Source organism: Gossypium hirsutum, chromosome A02 (genome assembly GCF_007990345.1).
Source record: "Gossypium hirsutum isolate 1008001.06 chromosome A02, Gossypium_hirsutum_v2.1, whole genome shotgun sequence".
In the NCBI taxonomy this organism is placed as follows: domain Eukaryota; kingdom Viridiplantae; phylum Streptophyta; class Magnoliopsida; order Malvales; family Malvaceae; genus Gossypium; species Gossypium hirsutum.
In genome coordinates, this window is record NC_053425.1 from 20,071,246 (window position 1) to 20,083,455 (window position 12,210).

At 36.2% G+C, this 12,210-nt stretch overlaps 1 non-coding gene across 1 annotated transcript; it reads right to left on the reverse strand.

The window, feature by feature from the left end:
* Window positions 1-1,305: 1,305 nt before the first annotated feature.
* On the reverse strand, window positions 1,306-1,412 carry LOC121217207 (small nucleolar RNA R71). The gene has a single exon (XR_005913352.1). It is a non-coding gene; the product is annotated as a small nucleolar RNA R71 (small nucleolar RNA).
* Window positions 1,413-12,210: the final 10,798 nt, after the last annotated feature.

The window sequence follows — 12,210 nt, forward strand, 5'->3', positions numbered from 1 at the left end:
TGTCTAAGAGTACATTTGTCATAATTCAGCGGAGTTGATTACGCGCCTAGACATAGGGTGACAAGATTTTGCCGGATTAGGGTGAAACCTAATATGGGGATCCATAGATCGAGTTAATGCAACCCTAGAGTGTTAATTAGAGAAAAGTCTCGGTTATTCAATCTAGGGATTAAACGTTATTAGTCTTGAATGGGGATAATAACATAACTTAGGGATCTCTGTGGAACAAGTTGAATGAATAAATCGTCCGATTCGGAGCCAGAATAACAAGTAAAGTCTAGGTGGATTTTTCCTTAGGTATTGTCTTAAGTCAATCAATATTCCCCAAAAGCAATTCCCCAATTCTTTTCTTTGTGAGTTCTTAGTTTAGATAATTAGTTAATTAAAACAAAACCTCTTTATTCTTAGGCTAGATAATAAAAAGACAGTTATTACTAGTACTTTTAGTTCCTTTGGGTTCGACAATCCGGTCTTGCTAAATCTATACTACTGTTTGATAGGTACACTTGCCTACATCGCAATAATAGTTAGTTCAAGAATGAGTAATTATAAATATTTAAAACTTATCACGAAATCAAGCGATTAAGTTTTTGGCGCCATTGCCGGGGAGCTAAGATATTAGGAACGCTCAATTTTTATTACTTTAGCCATTTATTTTTCTTGCAATTTAATTTAATATTATTATTATTTATTAACTTACTTTTTCTTTCTCTTGGTAGGTTTTTATAGTTTATGACTAGAAGAAACCCGTTAGGATCATTACTTTTTGACAAGGAAATCGATCGTACAGTTCGCAGAAATCAAAGAGAAATAAGGCGAAGCTTACGATACACAGAGAACAAGCAAGAAGACGATACTCAACCCCCAATCGAAGAGATGGCTAAAAACCAAGGCAATCAGCTACCTCCTACAATTGCGGCTAATCAAAATCCTGCTCCACGCACTATATATGATTATGCTAAACCTTTTTTAACAGGAATTGAATCTAGCATAGTTAGACCTGCTGTAGCTGCAAATACTTTTGAATTAAAACCTAACACTATTCAGATGATACAACAATTTGTTCAGTTTGATGGTTTGCAGGATGAAGATCCCAACTCTCACTTAGCAAAGTTTCTGGAATTTTACGATACAGTTAAAATCAATGGCGTTTTTGATGATACCATTCGTCTTCAGTTATTCCCTTTTTCATTAAGGAACAAAGCTAAACAGTGGTTGAACTTGTTACCATGAGGGTCAATTACTACTTGGGAAGAAATGACTGAAAAATTCTTACTAAAATATTTTCCGCCGGCTAAAACAACTAAATTATGTTATGATATCTCTTTTTTTGTGCAGATGAATTTAGAAACCCTCTACGATGCATGGGAAAGATACAAGGACTTACTGAAAAGGTGCCCTCACTATGGGTTACCGCTTTGGCTCCAAGTTCAAACATTCCACAATGGTTAAAATCCTTAGACTCGGTAAATGGTTGATGCAGTTGCTGGTGGAACCATCAATAATAAAGCACCTGAAGATGCCTATGAGTTTATTGAGGAGATGTCACTAAATAACTATCAGTGGCAAGTCATGAGGACAAAGCCAACGAAAATAGCCAGTGTTTATAACATCGATTCAGTGTCCATGCTGTCAAATCAAGTAGAACTCTTGAATAAACAAATTGATGGTTTTCTTAGTTCTTCACAAGTTCACCCAGTAATGCAGTGCGAAGCAAGTAGCAGTGGAACAAGCCATTCGGAATATCAACCTTATGCCCATAACATGGATAACGAGCAACTAAACCACATGGGTAATAATCCTTGACCTCAAAACAATCCATTTAGTAACACTTACAATGCAGGTTGGAGGAACTATCCCAATTTTTCGTGGGGATGCCAAGGAAATCAAAGACCACAACATCCTCCGGGTTTCCAGCAACCACCCTACCAACAAGAAAAGAAGCCGAACCTTGAAGAGATGCTCTCAAAGTTTATATCGGTGTCAGAAACTCATTTCCCGAACACTGAGACATCACTTAAGAATCAACAAGCATCAATCCAAGGGCTCGAAACTCAGATAGGCCAGCTTTCCAAACTAATCTCCGAACGACCACAGGGTAGTTTGCCAAGTAATACTAAACCCAACCCAAGGGAACAACTCAACGCGATTAATGTTCAAGACGACGAAGGATTTGTGGAGCCTGAAACAAAACCGCGGCAAGAAACTATGGTAAGCAAAGGTCAAGGTGAGGTAGATCAAAATACAAACAAATCATTGAATGTCGAATATAAACCTCGTGTACCATACCCCAATGCGACAAGGAAAGACCGCTCAGATGAACTATTTTGTAATTTCCTTAAACTCTTAAAAAAATTACATATTAACTTACTGTTTATTGAAGCTCTATCGCAGATGCCAAACGCAATGAAATTTTTAATAGAGCTTTTAGTAAATAAGCGAAAGTTGGACGAGGCGTCGCATGTGGCGCTAAACGCAGTGTGCTCAGCTATTCTAAAAAATAAGCTAATGAACAAACTAAAAGATCCAGGGAGTTTCACAATTCCTTGCTTAATTGGTAGCTTAGATGTTAATAATCCATTAGCTAATTTAGGGGCTACTATCAACATCATGCCTTTTAAAATATTCAAGCAACTAGGCCTCGGAAAACCCAAACAGACTAGGATGAGCATTCAATTAGCAGATAAATTGATAAATTTATATTTCCCGTTGACTTTATTGTTTTAGACATAGAGGAGGATAACAATACTCCTTTAATCCTAGGAAGGCCCATTTGAGCAATTGCTAAAACAATTATTGATTTTGGCACAAGTGAGCTCACACTTCGCGTAGGAGACGAAACACTCACCCTTCAAGCTCGCAATTCTGACAACACATCAGAAATTGAAGGTGATTGTCTAAACCATTCTATTAAAATTGACCACATGATACAACCCACTTTGTAGGAGATAAGTCTAAAGGAAGTACATGAGCCACTCTCAAACAACAGTAGAGGTTCTATTCATGAAGAATAAAGGCTGGAAATAGAGGAGCTAGATGAACGGTGAACACGTAAATCGAGAACATACGATAAACCGAAACTACGCCAAAATGAGCCCGATACCTATTCAAATCAATGATAAAGTCTTATTAGATGCCGCAGATTCCCACATTGTCACTACCACACCAATTGAGGAAATCCCTCTTACGATACTCAGTATTTTTCCATCCAGTACGGTGGAGGTGAGTCATCCCAAATTCGGCACTTTTAAGGTAAACAATACCTGTTTAAAACCTTATTTTCAGATGGATAGTGGGAATGAGGAGTATAAACTCCTCGAACCACCATGATTATTCAACAGAGAGGTAAGTCGAGCTTAGACTATAAATAAGCGCTCCTTGGGAGGCAACCCGAGCACTAACTGTATTAACTTTTTCCAAAATTTAGTCTTCAACATCTAACTTACTAACGGAGCTCTTTAATACAGGTTTTCCACAGAGACACGGCCAAGCACATGGGCGTGCTTATGGCCGTGTGAAAATAGGGCAAGGATTTCCCCAACACGGGCTACAATACAACGCTACGGTTGTGCATCATGGCTGTGGTCAAGCCTGGCAAAGCAACACGGGCGTGCAACACGCCCATGTCCAACACCTGTGGTTGAACCTGTCAAACTAACATGGGCGTAGGGCTTGCACACAAGGGCGTGGGAGAAGCGAACGAAGCTAGACACGGTCATACGACACGGCTGTGTTAACCCACACGCCCAAGGTACACGGGCATAGGATGAATTTCAGACGCGCCCAAGTAGGAAAAAATGCCAAACACACGGGCAAAAATGGGGGAACACGGGCGTGTGCTATGAATCTATAAATACCCTGCACTATTCACTTTCTTCCCCATGCAAAAACCCTAACCCTAGCTGCTGCAAGTTCACACGGACTCCCTGCCACTCCCGTGCACCGCCTACGACTCTATTCTCGATGGCCAATCTCTTTCTTTAGTGTTTGTTTACTCCTTTTTCTTTTATTTCACTGATTTATAATGCTATTTATCATATTAATCTATATTTTTCATGTTATTTTAATATTGATAATCACATAAATTTCATTTATAAAACAAGTTATCATCTTTCACATGTTTAAAATCTTACTCATTACATGATTCCTACACTTCATTTAATTAGTTTGAAGTGAATATTCATGGCTAGGATAGTTGAAATAATCATGCATATTGTGTTGAAATCTCTTTTAATTCATATAGTATTTTGCATTCCATTCCTTGCCATTTTTACTTATATCACCATGCTAATGCCACAAAGAAATGGGTCATTGAACTTGTTGTTTTAATTGAATTTAGTAATTGTGGCTGAATATATTTATGCATTTTCCTATTCGAATTTAGTCGCATTCCTTTTATATATCATAAATTGTCCACTCATCAAAAGACGAATTGATGTTTGCACTTGCAGGTACACAATGTCGTCTTCAAGAGGAAAGAAAACCACTGTACCTGCTTCAAAGAAGAGGAAGGGAGCGACCTCTTCCGCGGGTCTAATCGCGAAAATTCATCACCCTCTCTTACAGTTCCCCCGAGGGCCCCAAGAAGAACTGTTCCAAATACTTCAGGCTCCTCAACACCGTGACCCAAGAATCATCCCTCACCCTCATCTGCCAGATGTCTCCACAAGGCATCTCGAGCATGCTTAGCATGAGGATGATCGAGAGGCGCCGAGGAACCTACCCTCCCCTGTATCTTCTCGCCCAATCTGCCGAGGAAGAGGCCTATGAGGACATTCCTGATGATGTCCCCCCACACCACTACCCTCTCGTCCAGTTCATTAGGCGTCTTCATACGCTAACATCTCTGAGCGCCTCACCCAATTCGAGCAATAGTATTTTCAACGATTTGACAACATTGATGCTACTCTACAGCAGATTTGTCAGTACCTCTACATCTCATCGCCAGTCCCACCACGTGAACCATCCAGCGATGAAGATGTTTAAAAATATTTATTTATAATTTTATGTTTTTATGTTAATTTTTATTAAAACTACTTTTTATTTTTGTTAGATTTTAGAATTTTATTTTTAATTATTAATTTCGGTCATTTCTATATGAGTACTTATTCTTCCTAATATCCCCTAAAAAGTTCCTGATTTTATCACAGTTATATCGAGCTCTTAAGCTCATCATCACATAGGAACAAAAACTCCACCGAGAAAGGTTCTCCATGACAGCCATGTCCTGTTCGCCCATGACCATAGCTACCACTAAAGATAATATCCTTTTTGCGCAGGACTTATGGCCTAATGAACCTCTACGACCGCTAGAGTATCCTTCTCCACTCTCGAACCGATTACTCTCTAAAACTCCAGTTCAAGGAATTCATCATACAGGAGGTTTCACTTCTCTCCCTATCTTATTTTTATACTCTAATATCTATCCTTGTACATTCAGGGTAATGTATGTCTTAAGTGTTGGGGGATATTTATTCCATTATCAAAAAAATCCCTGAATAATTGCCTTGTTCTCTTGAAAAGCTTTCATATCATATTTAGGATAAATTTTAATTGATTTATGATTTTGATTGATATATCTTGAATTAAAACATAGGCAATTATGCATTGATTCTTTAAACTTTAAGACATTACAGAATCAAACATGATGAGTTGATTTTTAAGAATTTAAATCTTAGGTTGTTTCCCCAAAATTTAGGTATTACTTTGAGTTGGGATTCACAAGTTTTAAACATCAAAAATCCATAATTTTTGTGAGATTTTTTAGCCTTTTGAGCATCTATTAATTCTTTCATGCTCACTTTTACTATTGCTTTGAGTGCGTCAGTATTGAACTATTATTCTAGAACTTGCTTGATTATGCATGTCGAGACCACACCATTTGATTTGATATGTCAAAATGATTAAGGCACTTAGGATTAACCCACTCAAGCCATGAAAAGCCTACCTCCATGATTAACCTCTAGTAAACCCCCTTGAGCCTAACAAACCATTCTTTGTATTACCCTTAATATTAACCCTTAAGCCATTATTGTTAAAATCCCCAAAATTAATCCCTATTTTTGTCGAGATTTGAGTTGAATGGATTGCTTAGCTATGTTTTGTTCTTAATAGTTAGTCTATGTTATTTAACTTGTTCTTAAAAAAACTATGTATATTTATTAGTAATTCGATATTCTGAGAAGAAGCTCTATTGTACGCAAGTGAAGATTAACTCTTTTTCTAGTTAGGCAATTTTTCAATTCAAACTCTTTTTCTATTCAGGCAATTTTTCAATTCAACCTCGATTCTAACCCTTTCTTTCAGCTTGTGACCACACCCCTTAACCAAGCCTCATTACAACCCACTAAAGACCTTTTAATTGATGTATCATCTTAAATTATAGTGATTGAGATTTGATTTTCATGCAAGCCTATGGTAATGACTTTTCATTATTGACTACTGAGTGCTTCATTTATTATCCTTAAACACCTCGAGTGATTTGAGTGAATCTTTAGTGAGGATGTAAAACTCTGTGATATTCTGAATCAAAGGTAATTACTTAGATGAGGGGAGACACCTATGTTTGCATGAATAAAATGCTCAACCTGGAATGTTTGGAACTTTTATGTTCTTTTAGTTGAATTCTAAATGTATGATTACTTATGGTATAATGTGCGATATTATCGATAGAAATTAAAAATTGAGAAGAATTTATTTTGATTATGAGTTGAGAATTTTGCTTGAGGACAAGCAAATGCTTAAGTGTGGGGGTATTTGATAAATCGTAAATTATACATATTTTTACCCCATGTTTAATGCATTTTATGGATGATTTCCCATTAGAGTTAGTGAATTCGATGCTCCTAATGCTTTAATTTCATGTTTTATACTTAGGAGAGCATAGGAGAGCGAAAGGAACGAGAAACAGGCCAAAAACTGAGAAAATGGGCCAAAGTACGAAATCAGCACGGCCTGGACCTCCTCACACGAGCAGACCACACGGCCGTGTCAATTTGGCAGGCTCAAACCTGGCCTGAAGTAATCAAAGACGGGCGTGTGCCACAGGCGTGTCACTGCCGAGCCTAAGTTGAGTCCAATTCGGAAAAGTCTAATTTTGAGGGCTTTTAGGCATTCCAAAGCCTATAAATACAACCTAGAGGAGGAAGAAAATGAGACGGAGAATAGGGAGTAAGGAATTACTCCAAGGAAGCCGATTGATCCATCTTAAAAGTCGGATTCATCATCAAGACTGAAGATCTCTCCTCAATTTCCCTTCAGGAGTTTTGGGTTTTCTTTATGTTTTGTATTCTTTATTCTTCTGAGATGTTTTCTTATTTCGTTATGAACTAAAACCCCTAAATACCTAAGGGGAATGAAACCTAAGAAGAATCTTGTTATTATTTTCTAAATCATATGGTAAATATTTAACTTGTTCTTAATTATGTGTTCTTAATTCTTGTTTTGATATCCCAGGATACTGATTCAAGACAAGCTCTTATTCAGAGGAGGAATAGACCCTGTCTAAGAGTACATTTGTCATAATTAAGCGGAGTTGATTGCGCGCCTAGACATAGGGTGACAAGATTTTTCCAGATTAGGGTGAAACCTAATAAGGGGATCCACTGATCGAGTTAATGCAATCCTAGAGTGTTAATTAGAGAAAAGTCCTGGTTATTCAATCTATGGATTAGACGTTGTTAGTCTTGAATAGGGATAATAACATAACTTAGGGATCTCTACGGAACAAGTTGAATGAATAAATCGTCCGATTCGGAGCCAGAATAACAAGTGAAGTCTAGGTGGATTTTTCCTTAGGTATTGTCTTACATCAATCAATTTTTCCCAAAAGAAATTCCCCAATTCTCTTCTTTGTGAGTTCTTAGTTTAGATAATTAGTTAATTAAAGCAAAACCACTTTATTCTTAGGCTAGATAATAAAAAGACAGTCATTACTAGTACTTTTAGTTCCTTAAGGTTCGACAATTCGGTCTTGCTAAAATTATACTACTGCTCAATAGGTACACTCACCTACATCGCAATAATAGTTAGTTAAAGAACGAGTAATTATAAATATTTAAAACTTATCACGAAATCACGCGATCATTATGCAAGAAAGTTTATCATACTAAACATAAGCCGAAAAGTACTTGTACGATTTATTGATGGAATACTACAAGTGAGACTTTTAATACTTGTATATTTTGTAACATATTGAACCTAGATGTGTGAGATGAAAAGTGGTAAGTCAGATACTCATCATGTTAAAGTTGTTAGTAAGCATGAAATGCTTAAGTGATATGCTCCGAAGTCAATACTTGTATGATATTTGCTTAAAGGTTGTCATCTTTATTTCTTATTTTTGTTTATGTTGCTTGAAGACAAACAATGACTTAACTTTGGGGGAGTTTGATTTGTCGTAATTTGGTGTAGCAAATTGAACTTTTTTTCGCATTTAAGGAGCTTGAATACAAGAATTTTCATTATGTTTTAGCTAATTTTTCTTATTTTTATTTAGATTCAATAAAATGTACAAATTGAGTCTCTTATTGACCCTAGGGGTCGAATGAGGCCCAAGGGTGAGCTAACGCACTTTTGAGTGTGTAGGAGACCATTATAAGGTGAATTAAATGAATACTAGTCACTATGTCACAACATGGATGACTTGTTGTTGTAACATACGGAATATAATAGAGAAAACTCAAGTCTGACTTTGATGTCGCAACATACCTTAAAGATGTAATAAGGAGAAGTATATTGCAACCTCTTTCGTGACGCATATGCTAGTGTGTCGCATAACGACACTATGACATAAGCTAAATTCCAAGAAGGGATGTTTTCGTTTGCACAATCAAACCTAAACCTCGAGGACGTCAGCTAACCTAGGGTTAAGGACGACGACCACCTAAAAGATATAAATATGCTCTTTTGGCTCATGTTATATATATATCATTCCTTTATTCTAAATTAACTTTGTAAATTTTAGTTTGGTTTCCTTTCATTTTTAAGTTTTAGATTACTTTTATTTATTCTTGGTGATTTCAAGAGATCTGAATTGTGGAAGCTTTCAAACTCTGTGGATTTGTACTTAATTTCAATACAATGAGGTTCTTGCATTTACTTTATCTTGTTAATTTAATTAGCATGCTTTCTTTTTATATTGATTTCATATTGTCTACAAAAGCTATGAGGACCTAATCCTCCTGTGGGGGACTAGCTAGTGGAGGTATAATCTATTAATTATTTTATAGGGTTACTCAATGGATTAGCTGTTTGGGAAAGGAAGAACATAAAACAAACCTTGGGCTTAACAATCTTAAGAAGTCATCAAAGTGCAAGTTAACCCAAAATTGGTATTTTCCATTCGTGAACATCTTTACCCCTAGCTAGTTTTTACTATAAGGTCAAAAGATAAGTAGCTCTTACTGACTCATTATTTTAATGGAAGATCGGAAGATCTTACTAGGGTAGCGACTAGTTGATTGACGAGGAACCTGAAGCAATAATTGATAAGGATTACCGAAGCGAACTAATAACCCATAATCAAGATTTGATTTACTCTATTCTTCTATTTCCTAAATTTTTATTTTATTATTCTAAAACCTTTAAAAATCTTTTTTTTATGTTCTCTTACTATAATTTATTTAAGGTATATTAAAGTATTGATTAAGCATTAAGGTGCAATAATCCATATACATAGGAAGCAACAAAAAATAGTAGTGTAAATGTCATGAAAATGATATGAATGTATCAAAACTATCTTAATCTTCATCATTAGGGGAAAACAGAGGAGTGGAGGGATGGTGTATTAGAAGTGAAGCCATTTGCATCTCTAGAGTCAACAACCAAGATTAATATCATCTCTAAAGCCCTAAAGAATGTAGAGCATCGAGGATGACATCATTAATATCAGAAGAAGGTTTAGCAGCTTGTGATGATGTTGTTGGAGAAGGAACATGTTCGAGTGAAGGAACATGCTCGAGTGATGAAATATCTTCAAATGCGCCTTCAACCTCGACATCTTTATTTGCAGTCAAATGACCACTCTTGATCCATTCACCGTAGTTAGCATCTAAATGGTAACTTGCATGGTGAAGCGCCCCATAACTAATAGGTTGATTAGAGGTAATTGGAGTGTCTCCAAGGGTACTAATACCTAACTTCCTAAAAATATATGACATGTAAAACCCCTCACCCATATTCAACGCCAAAATAGGGTTACAGAGCATTACCAGACTTATAGTGTAACATCCTAAATTAGGACCTAGTCAAAATAGTGGTGTTGGACCACAAATCTAACATTAAAATAATTATTTTATGATCATTATGAGGTTTAGGATATGATAATAAGCATGTGTTAAAGTTTCATGAAGAAATTCTATGTGTAAGGTGTCCAATTGGAAATTAGGGACAAATTTGAATAAATTGCAAAACTTGGATTTAGAAGCAATTTGTTTAAAATTCCTTTGGAATGTTAATTAGAGGTACTTAAAGAGTAATTTTCCTAATTCCTAATTTTTTGGACAAAAATGGGTATGCATGGAAAATTGTGGAAGTTTAGTAAGGATGGGTATTTTGGTCATTTGGTAATAAATTAAATAAAAAGGGAAAATGAAGCTAAAATTAGCTCATTTTCTTCTCCATGCTGCCAAAATTCTAAGGGTCTCCATAGTTGGGGTTTTCCAACATTTCAAGCTTGATAGTAAGTCAATCCTTGCCCCATTTTTAACGTTCTTCGTATTTTTGAGATCCTCGTAACGTGTTTTTTCTATTTCTACCCATATCTCATGCTAGAGTTCATGTTTAGAAAATTACCCATGCATGAGATGTTTGTGTTTTGGTCAATTATGAAGGAATATGAGAGTTTATAGGATGGTAAACAACTTTTACTAAGTGGTTTTTCATGGAAATGGCTTAAAGGACTAAATTGTAAAAGTTGTGAAAATGGGTAGAAAAATATAGAATGAAGGACAAACATGAGTTGCTATGAGTATGAATAACATTCTGCTAGGCTTAGGTAGCCAAGGAGTTACATGCATTTCATTATACGAGCCTTAGGACTAAATTGTAAATATTGTAAAAGGTTAAGGGCAAAATGGTCATTTTGCACGGGGGTGAGTTTTAATCCTAAAATGAAAAATGTGATGTATTAATAGTCTAATTTTATTGATATAGACCCCAAGGTACAATTCCGAAGGTCGACCGTGGAAACGAAAGGTTTCAAAATAACCAAGACACGAATCTGAAACGACTACCAGGTAAGTTCGCATAACCTGAAGTAAACTTTTAATATACTTAAGTATGCATGTTCTTGAATGTATGAAAATTTTGATATTCATTGTATGATAATCCATGAAATGTACTAGTGTAAATGAAAGATGATAAATGTCCCGGTTGAAATAGAAAGGAAAATCCGATGGATAAATTATGGCTAACATGACATGGGATCCTGCATGCGTTGCAGAAAAGGATTTAGCCCAGACAGGTAATTCGATGATCTCAAAATAGGAAGGATCTAGCCTAGACAGGTAATCCGAGTGATCGAGCCTCGAGAAGAATATGGGTGCATTAAGGATTTAGACTGGACATGTAATCCGACTGAGGACTAAATTTAGCCTGGACTGGCAATTCAAATCCGAGCTTTATGAGAGCAGTTGTCATTAAAAGGGATTTAGCCTGGACTGATAATCCTGACATTGTTCTATGAGTTAATACTACGGGGGATTTAGCCTTGACAGGAAATCCCACCATAAGATGTAAGGTTAGCGGGAGTGCGTACTTGAGATGATCACTTGTATGACTTAACAATAAATGGGTTATCCCTCGAGATGTCCAGGAAATTCAAAGGGATTAACATGAGAAATAGAAATGGAAATATTGAATTGTTGAGCTCACTTAAGACTAATGACATGATGAATTATTGCCTAAATATGGTTGTATGCTAATTAACCGGTAAGTTTGCTTTCCAGTTATCTGAACTTACTAAGCATATAAATGCTTACCCCCTTCACTTTTCCCTGTCTTACAGAGCTCGCGGACTCGTGAAGATTGGAAGACGGTTGGAGAATCAACACACTATCGACTTGTCCCGCTTTGGTATATAGATACTTTTATTTTGTTTAATGACATGTATAGGATTTTTGGTTATTTTGTTATATGTGTCATTTGGCTAGCCAATGTAAGGGCTCAAATGGTATACTTATTCTTTTGCATATGGCTATGAGATATGGA